The sequence below is a fragment of the Ursus arctos genome, unplaced genomic scaffold, assembly GCF_023065955.2.
Source record: "Ursus arctos isolate Adak ecotype North America unplaced genomic scaffold, UrsArc2.0 scaffold_36, whole genome shotgun sequence".
Lineage (NCBI taxonomy): Eukaryota > Metazoa > Chordata > Mammalia > Carnivora > Ursidae > Ursus > Ursus arctos.
Window position 1 is genome coordinate 15,960,542 of NW_026623050.1, and position 20,973 is coordinate 15,981,514.

Here is a 20,973-nt window from a genome sequence, read left to right on the forward strand (position 1 = left end):
AGAGAATAAGAGATGGAGTGAGGTCATCAATGAAACATCTCTGTGACAAGAACTCCTAGGCATGGGGCGCCTGGGTGGCACAGCGGTTGAGCGTCTGCCTTCGGCTCAGGGCGTGATCCTGGCGTTATGGGATCGAGCCCCACATCAGGCTCTTCTGCTATGAGCCTGCTTCTTTCTCTCCCACTCTCCCTGCTTGTGTTCCCTCTCTCGCTGGCTGTCTCTATCTCTGTCGAATAAAGAAATAAAATATTAAAAAAAAAAGAATTCCTAGGCATAAGAGATAAAGGATCTCAGATTCTACCTCAGATGATCTAAAGGGTTTTGGGTTTTTTTTTTCCTGTGTGGAAAATCTCACCCTGTTTTACTTTTTTCCAGTCCCTTGGCAATTAAACTAATTTCTGACTAGCTTGCAACATGGCCTAGTTAGTAAGAGACACTTTGCCGAAGTAAAGTGGGAGTTGTGTAATTGCTTTCCCTAGTATTCCTGCTGCAGAGAGCTGCTTGTTCAACTACTTCAGATTTGATACCACAGTGCTCTGTGACTGGCTCTTCAAAAATAGCTCTTCAATTTGGATAGATGTTAATTTTCATAACTTTCCCAACTCAGACATTTTAAAAGTTGGGAGTAAAACAATAAGGCCTCTAGAAGAAAACATACAAAGATTTCTTAAGTAGAACGTAAAAAATACTAACCACAAAGAGGGGTGGGGAATGTGATAAATTGAACTATTAAACAATTATAATTTTTTTATCGAAAGACACCAATAAGACAAAAAAAAAAAGGATGAGAAGAGGAGAAAAAAGATGCTCTCAATATGTAAATAAAAAAGACTCAGGGGTGCCTGGGTGGCGCAGTCATTAAGCGTCTGCCTTCGGCTCAGGTCGTGATCCCGGCGTTCCGGGATCGAGTCCCACGTCGGGCTTCTAGGCTGGGAGCCTGCTTCTTCCTCTCCCACTCCCCTGCTGTGTTCCCTCTCTCGCTGGCTGTCTCTCTGTCACATAAATAAATACAATCTTTAAAAAAAAAAAAGAAAAAGAAATTCAATATCCCTCAATAAAGTTTTAAAAAATAATAATAATAAATAAAAAAAATAAAAAAGACTCATAGCCAGAACATATAAAGAATTTCTACAAATCAATAAGAAAAAGCTCAATTATAAAATGAGCAAATAGGCATTGCTCATTGAATAGGCATTTCACAAAAGAGACTATTCACAGGACCAACAAACATCTTAAAAGGTATTCAACTTCGTTAGTCATCAAAGAAACGTATATTAAAACCCAAGATATTTTAGCCAAAATGGCTGAAATGAAAGCAGAAGAATACCAAGTGTTGACAAGTATTTGGAGCAGATAAAACTCTCATACTTAGCTGGTAAAAGTATAAATTGCTACAATCCCCTTTGAAACCTGGTTGTATCTGCTAAAGCTGAACAAATAATGTATACTCCATTACCCAGCGATTCCAATCCTAGGTGCATACCCAGCAGAAACAATTGGATTCTATCCAAATGTCCTACAGCAGGATAGATGAGGAAGTGTGGCATATTCATACAATGTAATATGACTCTACAATGAGAATTAATGAACCACAACTCCACACAACAATATGGATGAATTCTACAACATGAGGAGCAAAGGAAGTCGGTGACTAAAGAGTTCGTGTCATAGAATCCATTTGTATAAAGTTCAAAAATAAGCAAAGATAATCCGTTAGAAAAGAGGATAGCGGTTGTCCTTAGTAAGGAGCAAGGGATATCTGAGGTTTAGTAACATCTTTTTTTTTTTTAAGATTTTATTTATTTATTCGACAGAGACAGAGACAGCCAGCGAGAGAGGGAACACAAGCAGGGGGAGTGGGAGAGGAAGAAGCAGGCTCATAGCGGAGGAGCCTGATGTGGGGCTCGATCCCATAACGCCGGGATCACGCCCTGAGCCGACGGCAGACGCCCAACCGCTGTGCCACCCAGGCGCCCCTAGTAACATCTTTCTTGATCTGGCCGTCATTACCCAGGTGCATTCAATTTGTGAAAATCCATTGAGATGTACATTCATGATTCGTGCACTTTTCTGTGTGTAGACCTCAAGATTTTTTTTTTAAGTAAGAGGTCTGAAGTTTGTCATAACAGGTTTTCATAATAGGTTTAAATCAAGACAAGACCAAGATTGTAATTTACCATTTTCCCTCTGATTTATCCATTTATTACAGCTTTAATAATGCTTCTCATTAGTCTCTACCTTCCAAATCTCCGACTTTTCAGTTCCTCACATCTTGGAACTCTTCAGTGACTTCCACATTAGAGAGTATGATAGCAAGTTCTGTACTTTGTGGTCTTTGCTTTTGTGTGATAGAGCACAGGGTATCTCCCTTAAAATCCACAACGCTAATGAAATTGCTCAAATAACTAGATGTATAATGACATCCATTTAGTTTGGAGTTCACGCTCCAACACTACTCTAATTAGGGACATCCACATTTGGTCAGTACCTTGGTGCTTTGCTGCCACATTCTCGTCTTCCAGGCTCCTTGAGGACATTCGGACATTATCATCAAGTTCAAGAGAATGTAATGATAGTGGAAGGAGGATTGAAGTCAGGAATCCCTTGTTTTTGGCAGCATCCTTTTTAATAAATTATTCAACATCCAGGAGACAATTATACAAAAATACCTTCAATATAGACATCTGGGTACGAGAGAAAAAAGAAATAAGAAAAAAATGAAATGAGAACTAAGTTTTAAGAGTAAAAATAAGCTTAACATCATGGGGTATGATTTTTTTAAACGGTACATTGCTGGTTCAGAAGGTATGCAAATTTTGATTTGCATTTCACCCAAAATATGATTTGGAGAGAATAGGCATTTTAGGGGTGCCTGGGTGGCTCAGTTGGTTGAGTGTCTGCTTCAGCTCAGGTCATGATCTCGGGGTCCTGGAATCGAGCCCCATGTTGGAGTTGGCTCAGGGGGGAGTCTGCTTTTCCCTCTCCCTCTGCCCCTCACCCCTGCTCGTGCTCTTTCTTTCTCTCATGCACTCTCTCTCTCAAATAAATAAATAGAAAATCTTTTCTAAAATAAGCATTTTAAATAATGTTCCATTCTCTAATCCAGCAACACGATGTGTCTTTTCATTTTCCTATTCTTTTATGTAAAGTTTTTAAGATTTCTCATTTAGACCATGCCTATTTCTTATTAGGTTAATTAATTTCTAAGTAAACCTAAGCAAAGACTTTGAGATTCCTAGAACTCTGCTCCCAAAGGAGCCTGAGTGGGCAGAGAGTAGGTCCTTTTTCCTTTTTTTTCCCCCCTCTTTAAATTGTGCATCTTCTAGTACAATTCGGAGAGGAACAAACTCTTCCTATTCCTATAACCTCAGATAAATCTGTATTTTTATTTTGACTGGGGCGAAGTCAAGAAAGGAACCATGGTTGTGTTTTAACACTCTTGTGGTTGGGGTGAAAATATTAGTATCTCTAATTAACTAATTTTCTCATTATTATTGTTCTTCTATAGTACCCCCTTTAGGTCCAGGCAACGCGGGTCTTTGCTGTGTGTTCCCTGCTGCAGACGGCCCCATATTCTCCCAACCACACAAAAAAACCCAAATTATTAAAGAACACAGAAGTCCTCTGACACTCAGAATCAGATGAAACCCTCAGCAGCCAGTCCCATAATTAAACTCATTGAGTTTCCAGGGAAGAATTTCACATCTCGAGCTCTGTCTCTGAAACAAAAGGCCACTTTGTTCAGATGCCACAAAGCAGAAGTTCCCAAGACCTCTTTACACTTAAAATTGAGGGCCCTAAAGAGCTTTTGTTTTTGTAGGATACATCTACCGACATTCACTGAAATCTAAATTAAATCAAAACAAAACAAAAAACAGGGGCGCCTGCATGGCTCAGTCGGTTAAGCATCTGACTCTTGATTTCCACTCAGGTCATGATCTCGGGGTGGTGGGATCAAGACCCCCGACGCAGGGGGCTCAGAAGGAGTCTGCTTCTACTGGGTATTTACCCCAAAGATACAGACGTAGTGAAGAGAAGGGCCATATGCACCCCAATGTTCATAGCAGCAATGTCCACAATAGCTAAATTGTGGAAGGAGCCGAGATGCCCTTCAACAGATGACTGGATTAAGAAGTTGTGGTCCATATATACAATGGAATATTACTCAGCTATCAGAAAGAACGAGTTCTCAACATTTGCTACAACATGGACAGCACTGGAGGAGATAATGCTAAGTGAAATAAGTCAAGCAGAGAAAGACAACTATCATATGATTTCTCTCATCTATGGAACATAAGAACTAGGATGATCGGTAGGGGAAGAAAGGGATAAAGAAAGGGGGGGTAATCAGAAGGGGGAATGAAACATGAGAGACTATGGACTATGAGAAACAAACTGAGGACTTCAGAGGGGAGGGGGGTGGGGGAATGGGATAGACCGGTGATGGGTAGTAAGGAGGGCACGTATTGCATGGTGCACTGGGTGTTATACACAACTAATGAATCATCGAGCCTTACATCGGAAACCGGGGATGTACTGTATGGTGACTAACATAATATAATAAAAAATCATTTAAAAAAAAAAAAAAGGAGTCTGCTTATCCCTCTCCCTCCTCTCCCCTTGCTTTCTCTCTCTCAAATAAAGAAATAAAATCTTAAAAAATAATAATAAAATAGATGTTAAAAAACTGAAGAAAATAAATATTTATAAGTCATTTAGAAGTAATAAACCCACTGCATGTTAATACAAATAATATATTTTTATGAAAAAAATATATTTTCCCAAACCAAAAAAAAAAAAGAAGAGTGACATTGTTTTACATTTTTTGCAAATCTCCTCAATGTCTGGCTTAATAGAAGACAGATGGATTCTCATCTGCTTCTCCATTTAATTTGTTAGAATATCACACATCATACAGCCTCTGGAAAATTCCACTCTACATTTGTTAAGAAAATGAAAGTGAAAGCACAAATGATGCCTTAACACTATCGTGAAAATAGTTTTGACCTTGTGGCCCCCCGAAAACAGAATTGGGAACCTCCTGGGATCCCAGACCACAATTTGAGAATCACAACCAGATAGGATTGGCAATTTCACATGGTTCAATCTAGTATACGACTCCTCCCTCAAGATATTCGTTGCCAACAAATCAAACAAATACATCTCTTTATATATAGTATGTGTTGCTTCTTTTAAAAATTCTTTAAAATTGCCTTTTTATACATTTAGTAATGTCTGAGTAAGTACGACACATATATTCAACTTTTATCCAAAAATATTTCTGAAATCAGAAAAATATACCAGTAGAAAAGCACTAAAGGAGAAATGATACATGTGGGAAATTCAGGAAGAATGACGAATATACATATAAGAACATTTTTCATTTTGCCACTCAAAAAGAAACCCCCTCAAAGCAACATTGGATACTATTTTTCAATACTCAAAGTGACAAAATGATGGGGTTTCTGATTTTTAAAATATGACTCCTTATCTTTCATCATCACATTTAACGTTCTGAAGCTTTTGGGGAAATGAGCGAAAGTCTGTCAGGGTCTGAGCTAGTTCAACTTCACTGAAGGCTGTTGGGTGACAGGTATGAAACAAGCTTGGGGTTTGCCATGCCATTTGTCCCAGGAACTCCACTTCTGCAAATTTACTCTAAGAAGTTTAATCATGGATGTGCTACTATTTGTGTGACAAATACAAAAGGATATGTATTTCTATATTCAGTAGTTTTTATCATACATAATATGCACAGGGCTGCATGCAGCTAAGAGAAGAGGAACCTTTTTCTGAATTGTTCAAAAGCATCAATTGGACTACTGAGAGCCCTACCAGAAGGACTGAGATTGTGACCAGTACGTATTTTCTTCTGCCTACTCTGTATTTTCTATATTTTCTTTTTTTAAAAGATTTTATTTATTTATTTGACAGAGAGGTAAGGAGGGAGGGAGGGAGGGAGGGAGGGAGGAGGAATGAGCAGGGGGAGTGGCAGGCGGTGGGGGAAACAGGCTCCTGGCTGAACAAGGAGCCCAATGCGAGACTCGATCCCAGAACCCTGGGATCATGACCTGAGCTGAAGGCAGACGCTTAACTGACTGAGCCACCCAGGTGTTTCATCAGTGAATAACTATTACTTTTGCAAAAGAAAAAAAACAATTATCTTTAAAATATATCTTTTTACAAGCAGACAATTGATGGTAGTTGAAGCTAGGTGATGGGTACAGGGGTATTCATTGTACTAGTCTACTTTTTTGTGGTTGACATTTTCTATAATAAAAGTATCTTTTCTAAAAAAAAAAGTATCTTTTCTGACACCCTTATAGATGCAGTATTTTATATAGCTTGCTCTGTCTTTAAATGAATCCATGTCTTTCACCATAATTGGTGCTTTGTTCTCAAGATCTCTAAAAGACTTAGTCCAATGCCTGAAGAGTCTCTAAAAGATTGACTTCAAAGTTATACAATAAATATCAGCCTCTGCTCATTTAACCTGGAATGTTTAAGCAAGATTAATAGAGACCTTTAAGACTCCAGAACCTTACCTCAAGTACCTCAAGTACCCACTTAAAATGTAAGACTGTGGGAGTTTTCAATTTGCAAAAGATTTTGCAACAGTTCTTGGTTGGTAAGTTCTGACCTGCGGCAAAAAACTTGTTTCAAAACTAGACACAGAAACTCTCCATTTGCCCCCCTGTTTTCCTTTCTTCAAGTAAATAAAATATTCCTTAAATGGATAATCTGTTTATTTGACAGTTATCAAAGGCAAAATTATCATTTTCTGAAATGCTTGCTTGAGATTCAGCCTTTCTACATTAATTGTCCCTCCTGCTTCAGTCAACAGCCATGGGAATGTTTTCCCCCTCTTACCAAATGTGTTTATTTGCTCATCACTGTTCCATCGCTAACTAAGGTTGCCTACTTTAACTTGAATGAGAATTTCCTTTTCAACCTCAAGTCTGTCACTTTAAGAGAGACCGATCACATTTTATCTCTAAGCCCTGGACCCATATATCCAACTTTTCTAAATATCTAATTCCATTTGGAGGTCGGCTAGCCACTTCTAATCTGCACGTTCAATATTGAGACCTCTCCTCTTCTCTCCCCAACCTGATCCTCTTCTAGTGTCCCCATCTTTTTTTTTTTTTTTAAGATTTTATTTATTTGTCAGAGAGAGAGAGAGAGAGTGAGCACAAGCAGGGGGAGTGGAAGACAGAGGGTGAAGCAGGTTCCTTGCTGAGCAAGGAGCCCAATTCGAGACTCGATCCTGAGAGTAAGGCAGATGCTTAACCACCTGACCAACCCAGGCGTCCCTAGTGTCCCCATCTTAATGAATGTCTCTATCATCCACACCATGGCACAAGTGAGAGTCTTCAGTATCATTGTGCTGTTTCCTCCCCCTTGGCTCCTCCCCCACACATCTCCTCTCACCTGCCTCCCGGCTATTCGCTCTCAGTGCAGCAGGGTTTATCTTCATAAAAGCAAATTGGATCATGTCATCCCCTTGCTTAAAATCCTCAAGAGGCTTCTCATGGCTTTTAGGGTAAAAACTAAATCCTAAATCCAATATCTACCAGGTCCAGAATGACCTGGCACTGCCCACCTCTCTAGCCATTCTTAGCTCCTACTGGTTCCCCAAATATCCAGCACCTCCTTCCTGCCTCAGGGACTGCAAATACAATGTTTCCTCTACCCAGAAAGCTCTCCCCTCACTCCACTCCACTGCACTCCTAATTAATTCCCATTAGTCATCTAGAATTAAGCAGCAGCTAACAGTAGCTAATATTTGCAGGGAGCACTTATATGTTAAGTACTTCTTAGTTAATGAATAATTTAATCCTCACCGCCACACTGGGAAGTGGATACTATTATTATCATTTCCATTTGACAAATGACAAAAGTGAGGTGCAGAGAAGTGAAAAAGCTTGGCCAAGGTCACATAACTACTAGCTGGCAGAACCAGGATTCAAAAACAGGCATCTATTTCCGGAGCCTGTGCCCTCAAATATTACCCTATACAGCTCTGCCACTTGATCCAGGAAATCTTTGCTGTAGACCTCAAAATATACCTGTTGAATCAATGGCAGGAAGAAAGAAGGGAGGAAAGAGAAAAAAGAGGCAAAGAAAAGTGAAAGAGCTTTTCTTCCTATGCATGTCAAGTTGCACAGTCAGTTGATTTTCTGTCTTCTAAGTTTGAGATTTTCTCTTAGGAGTGGCCAAAGGTTTAGCTTCCTCAATTTGACACCATTTTTTAAAAATGTTTTATTTATTTATGAGAGAGAGAGCGAGCGCACATGCACAAGGTACGGGAAGGGGCTGAGGGAGAGGGAGAGAGAATCTCAAGCAGACTCCCCACTGAGCAGGGAGCCAGACATGGGCCTCAATCCTAGGACCCCAGGATCATGACCTGGGCCGAAGGCAGACACTTAACAGACTGAGCCACCCAGGGGCCCCCAGTTTGACACGATTTGCGCAGGGAAGATATTTCCTTGAAGGCCTGAGGGCATAAGAAGAAACATTGAGTGTACAAGATACTATTATGTAGCAAGAAATAACTGGGAGAAATGCATTTAATTTGAAGGCATTTTTAGTAAATGTTATAAAACTCTTATAGACATGGGGCGCCTGGGTGGTGCAGTTGTTAAGCGTCTGCCTTCAGCTCAGGGCTCAGGGTGTGATCCCGGCGTTCTGGGATCGAGCCCCGCATCAGGCTCCTCCGCTAGGAGCCTGCTTCTTCCTTTCCCACTCCCCCTGCTTGTGTTCCCTCTCTCGCTGGCTATCTCTCTGTCAAATAAATAAATAAAATCTTTAAAAAAAAAACAAAAACCTCTTATGGACAATCTAGAGCACTTCTGTGTCCCAATGAGGAAACATGCACCTTGTGGTTAGACAGAGACATTATTAACAGAAGGGTCTGATTCAAAGGCAATGTTTTGGAAGATTTTCAAAGGATCATCCATTAATATTTTATAAAGATCATCAGATCATCTGGCTGATAGACTGATACAGGGATCCATTTTGGTGGAGTGTATGGATTTTAAAAGGTCCACAAAGAGGAAAGGCCCCGGGGGTGGAGAGTAAGAAGGGAGGCTGGGTCAGCTGGGAATGACAGGATGGCAGCATGAAGGCAGAAAGTACCTGTGGAAGGAAAGAGTGGCAACAAGGGAGAAAGAATGATTTCAGTCCCTTCATTGCTCCCCCCATGTCAAGTACAAATTAAAATCTTTCAGACAGTCTGTAGCTTCTTAATCTTTCTATATGTGTTTACTTAGATTACAGTAGAGAATTGTTTCTGAAATGCTGCAACTTGCCAAACCTTGTGGGATCATTGCAAGATAACTGACACTTGGAAAACAACATTTGCTGAGTACTTCTTAAAGCAAGTATCTCATCTTCAGACTAATGGCCTCCAAGGCAAGACTTGGTCACACTGTATAGGAAGGGAACTGTCTTCAGCGGAACCCTTCCACTTTGCTTTCTCCCTTCTACCCTTGGTACACCCTCACCCTCCAACTCAGTTCAAGTGCAACACAGTGGCAACAGTGGGCTTACAAGTAGTCCCGGAGGAGCTGCAGAATGGGAGGCAAAGACAGACTGGGATTCATATTCTTCAGTTGACAGACTAAGAAACAAGTCATACACTAAGTAGGTTAAGTCCACAGTGCTAAGGGAACACAGAGGAAAAACTGAGGCAGGGATGACACTAGAGTCCAGGAGAGAGAACTCTTGAGGTGAAGATTAAAAGGAGGAGGGAGATTGCCAAATGGTTGGGAGGGGGATGTTTCAGGTGATCAGTGGGTACGGAAGTCAAGGCAAGGAAGCTAAGCTTGTTGAAAAACTGCAACTAGTTCAGCATGACTAGAAATTCAGGTGCCGTGGAAGCCTGCTAGGAGACGAGACTCGAGAGGGGAACATGAGAACCCTGCATGGTGCACTGAGGAGACATCATCTTGAAAGTGAGTGGCAGCTATTGAACATCTTAAGCAGAGAGGCTTTACTTGTCAACTAATCAAATTTTTCTTTCTTTTTAAAAATTTATTTATTTGGGGTGCCTGGGTGGCACAGCGGTTAAGCGTCTGCCTTCAGCTCAGGGCGTGATCCCGGCGTTATGGGATCGAGCCCCACATCGGGCTCCTCCGCTGGGAGCCTGCTTCTTCCTCTCCCACTCCCCCTGCTTGTGTTCCCTCTCTCGCTGGCTGTCTCTCTCTCTGTCGAATAAATAAATAAAATCTTTAAAAAAAAAATTATTTATTTATTTATTTATTTTGAGAGAGAGAGTGCACCAAGGGGGAGGGGCAGAGAGACAGGGAGAGAGAGAACCTCCAGCAGACTCCCGGCTGAGTGCAGAGCCCAACGATTCCATGACCCTGAGACCATGACCTGAGACCCACTGAGCCACCCAGGTGCTCCAATCAATTTTTTCTTGATTGCCAGTTGTCTACCATGTGCCAGATTCTACACTAGATGCTAGAAATCAAAACAAGGTATTTAAAAGAGGGGAGAAAGGATTTATAAGGAATAATTCCATAAATATGACTCATGCTTAAAGGAAGCATGCGCACAAGGGGCAAGAGGGTCATAGAAGAAGTGGCTTGTTCTGCCAGTGTCCTTCACAGAGCCCAGGGTGAAGCCTAAGCTGTGTTCTGAAGAACGAAAAATTTTCTAGGTGTACAGATAGTGCAAATGGCAGAGGTACAAAACAGCGTGGCAAGCTCTGGAAATGACCAAGGAGTTAGTATGAAAGGATGGGAAGACAGATGTCTAAAAAAGGTAGGTGAGGCTGGATACATTGATAACAGCCAGTTCATGAAGATCCTTGTGAGTATGCTAAGGGATTTGGACATGATGTGCAGATTACAGGTGTATTTGTCAGGATATAACAGAAAAACAGAACCAATGGGAGATGATTAGATAGATAGATAGATAGATAGATAGATAGATAGATAAATTTGAAGGAATTGGGTCATGCAATTGTGGGGGCTGGCAATCCAAAAGCCATAGGACCAGCTGGCAGACTGGAGATTCAGGTAAGATTTGATAGATTTGATGTTGTAGTCTTGAGTCTGAAGGTTGGAAACTCAGGCAGAATTTCTAAATTCTTTTGCATTTAAGGCCTTCAAATGATTGGATAAAGCCGACCCATGTTATAGATATAACCTGTTTTACTTAAATGTTAATCACAGCTGGACAAATACTGCATGATACCACTTCTATAAGGAATCTAAAATAGTCAAACTCATAGAAGCAGAGAATAGAATGGTGGTTACCAGGGGCTTGGGAAGGGAGGAAACAAAGAGGTACAGGGTACCTTGTACTCCTTTAGTCAAAAGGTACAAGGTCTTAGTTACAGAAGATGAATGGGTCCTAGAGATCTACTGCATAGCACAGAGCCTGTAGTTAATGATATTGCATCATATACTTAAAATTTTGCTAAGAGGATAAATCTTATAAATGTTATCACATACTCATAAAAAATTAATAAAGAGGACAAGAAACTTTTTGAGGTGATGGGTATGTTTATGGCATAGGTTGCGGTGATCGTTTCACAGGTATATACTTCTCTCCAAACTCATCAGGCTGTATACCTTAAATATGTGTGGCTTTTTGTATGCCAATCATACTGCAGTCAAGTTGTTCAAAAAATAAAAATAAAAATGTGAATCACATCTAAAACACCCATACTCTAACCAAGGTAATACGTAAAATTAAACGTCACAACGGATAAAGAAGATGTGGCATATATATACAATGGACTATTAGTCAGCCATAAGAAAGAATGAAATCCAGCCATCTGCAATAACATGGATAAACCTAGAGGGTAGAATGCTAAGTGAAATAAGTCAGTCAGAGAAGGACAAATACCATATGATTTCACTCGTATGTGGAATATACGGGGAAATAAAACCAAACAGACAAAGAAAAAAAGAGACCAGAAAAACCAAGCTCTTAAATATTGAGAATAAACTGGTGGTGGCCAGAGGGGACGTAGTTGGGGGATGGTGAAATAGGTGAAGGGGATTAGGAGTACACTCATGATGAGCTCTGAGTAATGTATAGATTTGTTGAATCACTATATTGTACACCTGAAACTAATATAACACTGTGTATTAATTATATTTGAATAAAGAAAAGTAAACACCACAATGGAGAAGCATATGGGCATAGATGACTGGTGGGAAGTTTATATATTTGTTAATGTATTTGGAGATCTAGAAGGAGGAGTGGGCTGAATAACATGGCAGCAGAGTGAATAAGTGGTAGCTGAAGTTATGAGATGAATGAAATACGCCATAAAGAATAATAGTGTGAGATAGGGGAGCACTGAGGATGGATGGTGGAAGACATCAACCTCTTAGGGATGTGGTGGATGAGGAAAGTGATGTCTTTGAAGGAGACCAAGAAGGAACTGTCCACAAAGCTGGAGAGGTACCAGCATGAAGTCTCAGAAATCAAGAGAGGAGTTACAACAGATGCTAGAAAAAGACCAAGGGAGACAAGGACTGAAATGTCTCCACTGGATCTCGCATTTAGGAGGTCCTGGCAACTTCAGCAAGAAGAGTTACTCCTGAGAGAGAGATGAGAAAAGAGATTGCCTGAACTTAGGCATTTTTCTAAGAAAGTTGGCTATGAACAGAAGGAGGGTGAGACAGTGATGGTAAATGGTGACGTGGGATGGAAAAGTTTGGGTTTTGTGTTGTGTGTCTGTGGGCTGGGGGTGGGGTTAAGGTAGAAGAATGTGTTCATGTTCAGAGAGGAAAGGGCAATAACAGAGACAGAGATAGAAGTTACAAGGGGGGGGGGCGCCTGGGTGGCACAGCGGTTAAGCGTCTGCCTTCAGCTCAGGGCGTGATCCCGGCGTTATGGGATCGAGCCCCACATCAGGCTCCTCCGCTATGAGCCTGCTTCTTCCTCTCCCACTCCCCCTGCTTGTGTTCCCTCTCTCGCTGGCTGTCTCTATCTCTGTCGAATAAATAAAATCTTAAAAAAAAAAAAAAACTTAAAAAAAAAAAGAAGTTACAAGGGGGAAATGGGGGCTAATTGACAAAGCAGGGTCCTGGATAAGGCAAAAGGGGATGAGATCTAGAACACAGATATCCTAGGACTACGAGATGGGTGGTGATACATAACAATTCTCAGAGGAAGACAGGGTTCTATGAGTGTAGCAGAATAATAAATCCTAAAGTTGGAGTCAACTTTAGGACATCTTACTTCATCCAGTAGTGTGCTAATGCCCTCCCTTGATCAATAAGATAGCTGTGGCCAAGAGTCCAGAGTTCGCCTACTCATATGACAGTATCTTCTGAACTGTACTTCATTTTTTTTTAATTGTAAGTAGGCTCCACACCCAGCGTGGAGCCCACCACGGGGCTTGAACTCATGACCCCGAGATTAAGACCTGAGCTGAGATCAAGCTTCAGGCGCTTAAGTGACTGAGCCACCCAGGCGCCCCTAGAACCATATTTTAACCTTTGGGTAATAATATTTCCAATTTGTGCCTTCCAGAAAGAACATTACTGTCTAACACAAATCTGTGAAAATAACAGGTTATGTCTCATTTCTCTATTTTTCTATTTCCCTATAAGAGAACCCACTACTGCTTATAAACACTACTGACTCTTTGGCTGTATATAAAGTAAGAGTCTAGGGGCGCTTGGGTGGCTCAGCTGGTTAAGCATCTGACTCTTGGTTTTGGCTCAGGTCATATCTCAGGGTCCTGGGATCAAGCCCTGCTTCGGGCTCTGCACTCAGCAGAGAGTTGGCTTATCCCTCTCCCTCCCTCTCCCCCTCTGCTCTTCCCCGCCTTCTCTCTCTCTCTCTCTCTCAAATAAATAAATAAAATATTTAAAATAAAATAAGAGTCTAGTAAAGAGGTTTTGCTTTCATTTTAGACGTGAAGATGTTTACTTTCTTGTTATTGTTATGTATCACTTGCTAAAAATATTATTTTAACAAAAATAATAACACCTTTAAAACACATTTATAGAACCATGGCTATGACCAAAGTTTCTATTCTGCTAAAAAGTTAAATGTCCTTAAGTCTGCTCCTGACAGATAAATTCAGAAAACTGAGAAATGGAACTCAAGGTGTCCTTCAGAATTAGAATTGTAATATTGTATGTGTACTTTCTAACAGGCTTTTATTCCGTTTAAAATACTATAGGTGGTGTGACTCGCCTTCCAATTCAGCATTTTTTATGGGAGTTAGAGAAGTTTCGAGCTAGACTCTGACCATCTCATACCTTATACACAAAAAGTTTTAACCAGAAAACTGCAGATTAATTAATTAATGATTGTGTAAGCAACAATTACATCACCTTCAAGCGAGACCATTTGTGAATTGATCATTATCCCGCCCAGCCCTCACAGACTATAGTTTTTTGGAGTTTGCTTCCTGTTTTTACCCATATTCCACTGTCTAAATCTGTCTTCTAAATTATGCTTTCAGTTAGGCATTGGTCAGGGATAGCCAACCGAAGAAACATTGTTTTTCAACCTCAGACACTTTTCTACACAAGGTGCTGCTTTGAAAACACTGTTGTCGTCCAAAAGACTTTTGTTGTGTACCAGAGACTTTCAACATTAGGGTTTTTGGCTGGAGGATGGGCGTCCAGGTAGGAATAAAAACAAGCAAGGAGGCAGCGAGAGAGAAAAGCAGAAGTTCAACCGCTCTGTGGCCCATCCCTCCTAGAATACTGTAAAATTCTCATCCACTTGCTAGTGTGTGACTTACAAAGCAACAACAGCTAAGGTGCACACGGACTCCATTTCTTTAGTATCTGTTCCCCTGACATCAAGGAAATGCTGTGATTTTGAAGACATGGCTTGCAGTATGCCCAGCTGTGAGAAAAAAGCAGCTGTCCATGCTGGGACTGAGCCCACCCTGGACTCAGGGGCTCTGCCCAGGTCTGACTCTGAAATCTGGAGCTCTTTCCTTGCCCTCAATGCCCAGTCTCCATGTATCCCACTGGCTCCTGCATTAACCCAGGAATACGTAGCTTGTATCTTCGCATTTTGCTGGGAACTTGCCCATAATAAACTGAATAAATTGGTTACAAGCAAAAACAAAACAAATATCTGGGGGACCTTTAGCACGGGTACTTTCCCTCGTGCACCCCTGTGTTCTCCTCTGGTAGGGAGGAGTTCGTATATGCAGCCTGCCTCTCAGCTGCCCAAAGCCTCCTTCGGAAACCTTGGTTCTCACAACACTCCCTTCTTCCTTATTTTTACCTTCCAAATCCTATCAAAATTTACCTGCCCAGTGTTTAATCCTCTCTTGTTAGAAGAAAGCTGCCTGATTTCCGATAATAGCTTAACGCCAGGAGATAGAAGGTTTTCTTCGGGATATAACATTTTCATATGAAGGGGCTAGTCTTTGATGATGGCATTTCAGATACCATGATAAGTCAGAGAAGAGATTTTGAGATAAAGGGGTTAAAAACGACTTTGTCTGTCTGTCTGCCTGGTCTTACTACTAAACAGAAGACCAAATTAATTGTGGAAAACAAATAAATCACGGAAAGAAAGCAAGATTATTTCAAAGGCAACACACGTCAGTAGAAGTCAGAGAGCCATTGGCAATTCTGTAGTTTGTGTATGGAAGTGCCTCATTCAAATGGTAGGCTTGGAGTTGCTTTCACACAATTCTTCACAAAAAAGTTGATAAAAATGTTAACGGACCCCATTAAAGAAAGAATGGGGGGGGGTTTTGCTGTTATTGAAAAGTGTTAAACCACTCCTCAATTTTCCCTCCTAGGTGCCAGCCACCTTTGCACTCAGGTAACATATTTATCCAGCACCTGTTATGTGCCAGGCATTTGTTAAATTTTTTGGTAACGAAATAAAGGATTTTTTTTATATACAAGATTATATGAAAGTCTTGTGTTTATCTATATTAAAACATAAGTTGTAACACTAGAAATTATCTATATAACCTATCAATGACATTATGTACAGTTATCCTACATAGGAAGAAAATAATCACTTGACTACTCTATCTTTTCCATATAGTGCAATCATGAAACACTGGGGAAAATCTAATTATGCATTTTCCCCTATCCCAAATCATCACATTCCTAAACACACATAGATAAATAGGCTCATCCAGTCATCCCATTTTTATTCATGAATATGCTATACAAAGACAGACCTGGAGACACTTTATTATATTCTGAAATACCCTCATTTCTCTATAGAGGTACTGCATATTCGCTGAGGTACCTACCCCATTCACGGACTAATATGAGAGGAGGCATTGGAAGAAACATCAACCAGAACAACTGAGGTCACACATCTCTACCACAAGAAGAACCATTAAAGATGTCTGGGGCGTTGTACCTCTGCCCTTGGTGGATTATAGAATGACATAATCATGGATTTGGAACGTTAAAATATTCCAGAGGTAAGATTATAAACTCCCCAGTAACTAGATCAAGAATCTCATCATCTAATTAAAATTGCAAAAATCTTCGACAAGATTTCTCACAGAAAGCTATTTATTTATTTATTTATTTATTTGGTATTTATTTATTTATTTATTTGAGAGAGAGCACAAGTAGGGAAGCAGCAGAGGCAGAGGGAGAAGCAGGCTCCCTGCTGAGCAAGGAGCCCAATGCAGGATTCATCCGACTCTGAGATCCTGACCTGAGCGAAAGGCAGACACTCAACTGACCGAGCCACCCAGGCGTCCCCACAGACAGCTACTTCAAAAATAAATTCAGATTGAAGAGCATGTTTTCTCATGACTAGGTGAAGTAACATTTCTTCAGGTGGAGTCTGGGACCACCAGCATCAGAATCATCACCATCTTAAAATGCAAATTTGTGGCTCCCTCGCCTTACCTACTGAATGCAAACTCAAGGTTCGTTTTGTTTTTTTTTTTATAATGATGTTTTATTATATTATGTTAGTCACCATACAGTACATCCCCGGTTTTCGATGTAAGGCTCGATGATTCATTAGTTGCGTATAACACCCAGTGCACCATGAGGTTCGTTTTTATGCACACTTGTGGAACGACACACTAGTCTGTCTCCTGGACGACCCAGGCGCTCGGGCGCTCACTCTTTTCCTGCAGCCTAGCAACAAGCTGGCTCCGCGGAGAGCCTGTGAGGCCTGCAGACAGAAGCCAGAGTTGATAAGAAAAGCTCCTCAGGCAGCTGGTATCAAAAGCTTGTTTTTTAACCCAATAAGGTTGTAACCCCAAAAGGAAAGCACGGAGTTTTCCAAATCCACTAGGTGATTCCTGCCCCCTCCCTACTCTTCCATAAATATGGGAGGTGGCAAGGGAGTCAGGATTCCTCTTCTGGAACATTCCCTGCAGTGCAACCAGTCATGCCAGCCCAGGCACAGCTCTCCATGAGTTGGTGGGCAGCTGGGGGATCCTGTGCATTTGCTTAGCTCTGAGTCTGTAAATTTTTGTTTGGGGCCTGTGCTGTGTGTTTTTGTGCTTATTCAGGCCATGTATTGTTTGACAATACCGAAGTTGGAAAACAACTGTGTATGTATTATTTAATATATTTACCTATGAACCGGAAGAAGTAAACAGCCCATCAAAAATCATAGCCTTACTCCTCTAGATGACTTACTATTAGATAGTCAGGAGTCATATAAGTGAAATAAATTGCATACAAATAAATACGTTACAGAAACACTTTTTGGAAGTTTTACTTGAAGAAATATCTACTTTAAATTCAATGCTTCCTTAAGCTAAAACTTAAGAGTTTCTTTTTGGAAAAATGTAGAAAAGGCTTAAGCATGTGTGTTGATTCTATGATCTCAATTTAATACATTTATAGCTCAAAAGTTCCTGTGTCTATTGACTAAAATTCTCCTGTTAGGGCACCTGGGTGGCACAGCAGTTAAGCGTCTGCCTTCGGCTCAGGGCGTGATCCCGGCGTTCTGGGATCGAGCCCCACATCAGGCTCTTCCGCTATGAGCCTGCTTCTTCCTCTCCCACTCCCCCTGCTTGTGTTCCCTCTCTCGCTGGCTGTCTCTATCTCTGTCGAATAAATAAATAAAATCTTAAAAAAAAAATTTCTCCTGTTGCCAGTTAATGTTAACATGACAAAATTGCAGAGACAATTCTTAAGAAGTTTAAGTAACTCTTTGATGACCTCAGTCAAGTAGGTGAAAATTTTGTGATAGGGTCAACAGACTGAAAACTGTCTTTTGTTGGGATGAAACCATGTGCACCACTATTTGTAATATTGTATTCTGAGTATTACATCTGTAAGGAAAATCTAAGGGAAGGAGGGAAGATCTAGAAGAAGACAAAATAACATCTTGAATGGGGAACCACCTAAGGAGAACATAATAGATTAAAGCTCTTTAGAAAAACAAAGGCAGAAAGGAGAGAAGACCTAAGTGTGATTTCATAAAGGGATGAAAAAGGTAAGCATAGTTGTTCACGAAATCCTGAAATCATAGAATGAGAGGGCATCTCTAAAACTTTATGGAGGTAAATTTATGCTAATTAGATAGAAGTATAACTCACGTAAAAAAATAGAACTCAAAATACTGTATAGTTGATTACTTACAACTTAAGGTAAACCAATGGCTGATAGATTCTTAGTGAAGTGCAAAGAATGGTGAGCTCCTAAACTCAGAAGTTGATATCCAAGAGGATAACCAAGACAGGCCACCCCTTGTCTGGTGATGCAAACCCTAGAGATAAAAAATATTTGATGGCCCATGGAACCAGCCAATATGGTAATCATTCTGATTTTAGAAAATAAAAACCAGATGAATAGAGAAAAATAGTAACTAGTAAAAGAACCACAGGATACTTGTTTGAACAGCTGTAATGAATGTTAGTACGTAATTTGTAAATTTTATCATACATATGAAAGGTAATTTTTTCATATAATATTAGCACATGGTTCACTTTTTGCATTATTGTGGGATAAACATGTTCTATGGACCTGTAGGTCCTATGTAATCTGTGCATCATTCCATCCCCACCCCTCTGAGATCATCATCTATCACTGTCCTCTTTGCTGTTCCTCCAGCACACTCACTTTTTCCTGCCTCACTGCCTTCACCTGTGCTGCTCCCATTGCCTGGATACTCTTTTTCCACACTTATCCACGGCTTGCTCCCTCTCTTCACCGAAGGTTCTATGGAAATAAAAGGCTTTTCCCTGGCTTTCCCATCAAAAATACCACCGTCTTCGCTGGTCCTTTACCCTGTTTGTTTTTTCCTTAGCACTTAACAATACCTGACGTAGTATATATATATTTGCTCATTATGTCTCCCCCACTAGGATGTAAGTCAGCTCTGTGTTGAGGAGGGACTTTATATCCCAAGTCCAAAACAATGCCTGGCATAGAACATGCATTCAGTAAATACTAGTTGAATGGAGGGAAGATGAACCAGGTTCAATAAATTTTGAACTACTGCTTATGCTGGATGGCAAAGGAATTAAAGCCATGGTCAAATACAAGCCATGCCTTCTAAACAGCTAGTGACCCTTACTTAGATTACTTAGATTCTAGGTAACATAGATATTGTTGCTTGGTTTGTTACAACACAAATTTGAAAAAGAACTAGGGCTTATGATTCAATTCAATAAACAGTTTCATCAAGGTAACCCTGTTCCTTAAGCACTCTTATCAGCTAATACTGAAAAGTCCAAAGCCCACCCCCAAATTTCTGTGAATTTCCTAGGAAGGTTCTGTTTTTTTCCTGCTTTCACCAGCTTAGTTCGGTTTTGGAATCATCTCATCATCTTCTCTTCTGCACCTGTTGACTCACAGGTGGAACTTCTTAGTTTTCAAGGAAACTCAAGCAAATTTGACTTACACTTTAAGGAAGTGGGGGAGAGTCCACTTATGGGGGGAATTGGAACAGTTAGAGCAAAAAAATAACTTTAGGTGAACGTTAAAGAGTCCTATTTATTAATCTTTTTCTACCACACCACCGTAAGAGACTCTTCATTGGTTAATTCACTCTTACGGTTTCTCTTTTTTGCCTCACATTTCTGGTGTCCCGTCTCTAAGACGGTCTTTAGAGAACTTCACACTCTTCTCCCTGTCTTGGTTCCTACTCCCAAACTCAGTTCTGGGTTGGTGTGTTTGTTTGTTAATACTCAAATTCATCAAGGTGCTCAGCAGAAAAAAACAAAACACACAAAAAAAACTCCAACAACTAACTTCCTTTCCTAAGATCCATCTTCAAAGGAGATGCAATTGTTTTCTTAGTTATGCAAAGTTTGCTAAGGTTAGTTGGTAGTTCTAGGCAGTACAGTATATTTCATATAGTATCAGTCTTAAATCTTTTGGGAAACAGCGTAAAGCTTAGGTATAAAAGAGGGGCCATATTTTTGCAGGTATTTCATTGTAACAGAAAGGAAATTAACATTTATTGAAAGACTACTATATGCAAAGCACTATATTTATAAATTACAAATTTATTGGACCCCTATCTGGCAGACACTTTTACTTAAGGCACTTACTAGACCTCACCCTCCAGTTTTCCCATCCATGAAACACCGGGACTGTCCCTGGGGACTTTGTGACCATGACCAACAAATCCATCCATGCAACTTTATCTTTACAAATAATTGGAGCATCCAATCGCTTTTCTCTAGGACAGTACAAGGATCACCTTGCGAGAAAGTTCAGACCTCTTGTTTTGTTTTTGTAAGACTGGGCCTTTAACTGGTGTTAAAATGTGAATATATAATGTGTTTTAGAATCGAGTTCCTTCTTTGACCAGAGGCGTGGCTTCGGAGAATGTTAACTTTCAGCCAGAATTTGAGGGGCTTCAAATCCCTAAGTCTCCACTCTGAAAAGTAAAATACGTAGGTGAGAGGCACAAAAGTCCTTACTTCCTCCGCGGCAAAGGCCAGAATGAGAGTAACACCAAAGGGCTCGAACAAGGCCGGACAAACGCCGAGGACAGGACTGACAGGTAAGCTCACGGAAGCTTAGTACAGCCTCGGCCCCGCCCCCGCCGCCCACCCAAAACGACCTC

At 40.6% G+C, this 20,973-nt stretch overlaps 1 long non-coding RNA gene across 1 annotated transcript; it reads right to left on the reverse strand.

The window, feature by feature from the left end:
• Window positions 1-801: 801 nt before the first annotated feature.
• Window positions 802-20,936, reverse strand: LOC130542492 (uncharacterized). Its single transcript, XR_008957085.1, has 3 exons — window positions 20,828-20,936; window positions 2,489-2,684; window positions 802-1,014 (listed from the first exon to the last, which is right to left on the reverse strand). It is a non-coding gene; the product is annotated as an uncharacterized LOC130542492 (long non-coding RNA).
• Window positions 20,937-20,973: the final 37 nt, after the last annotated feature.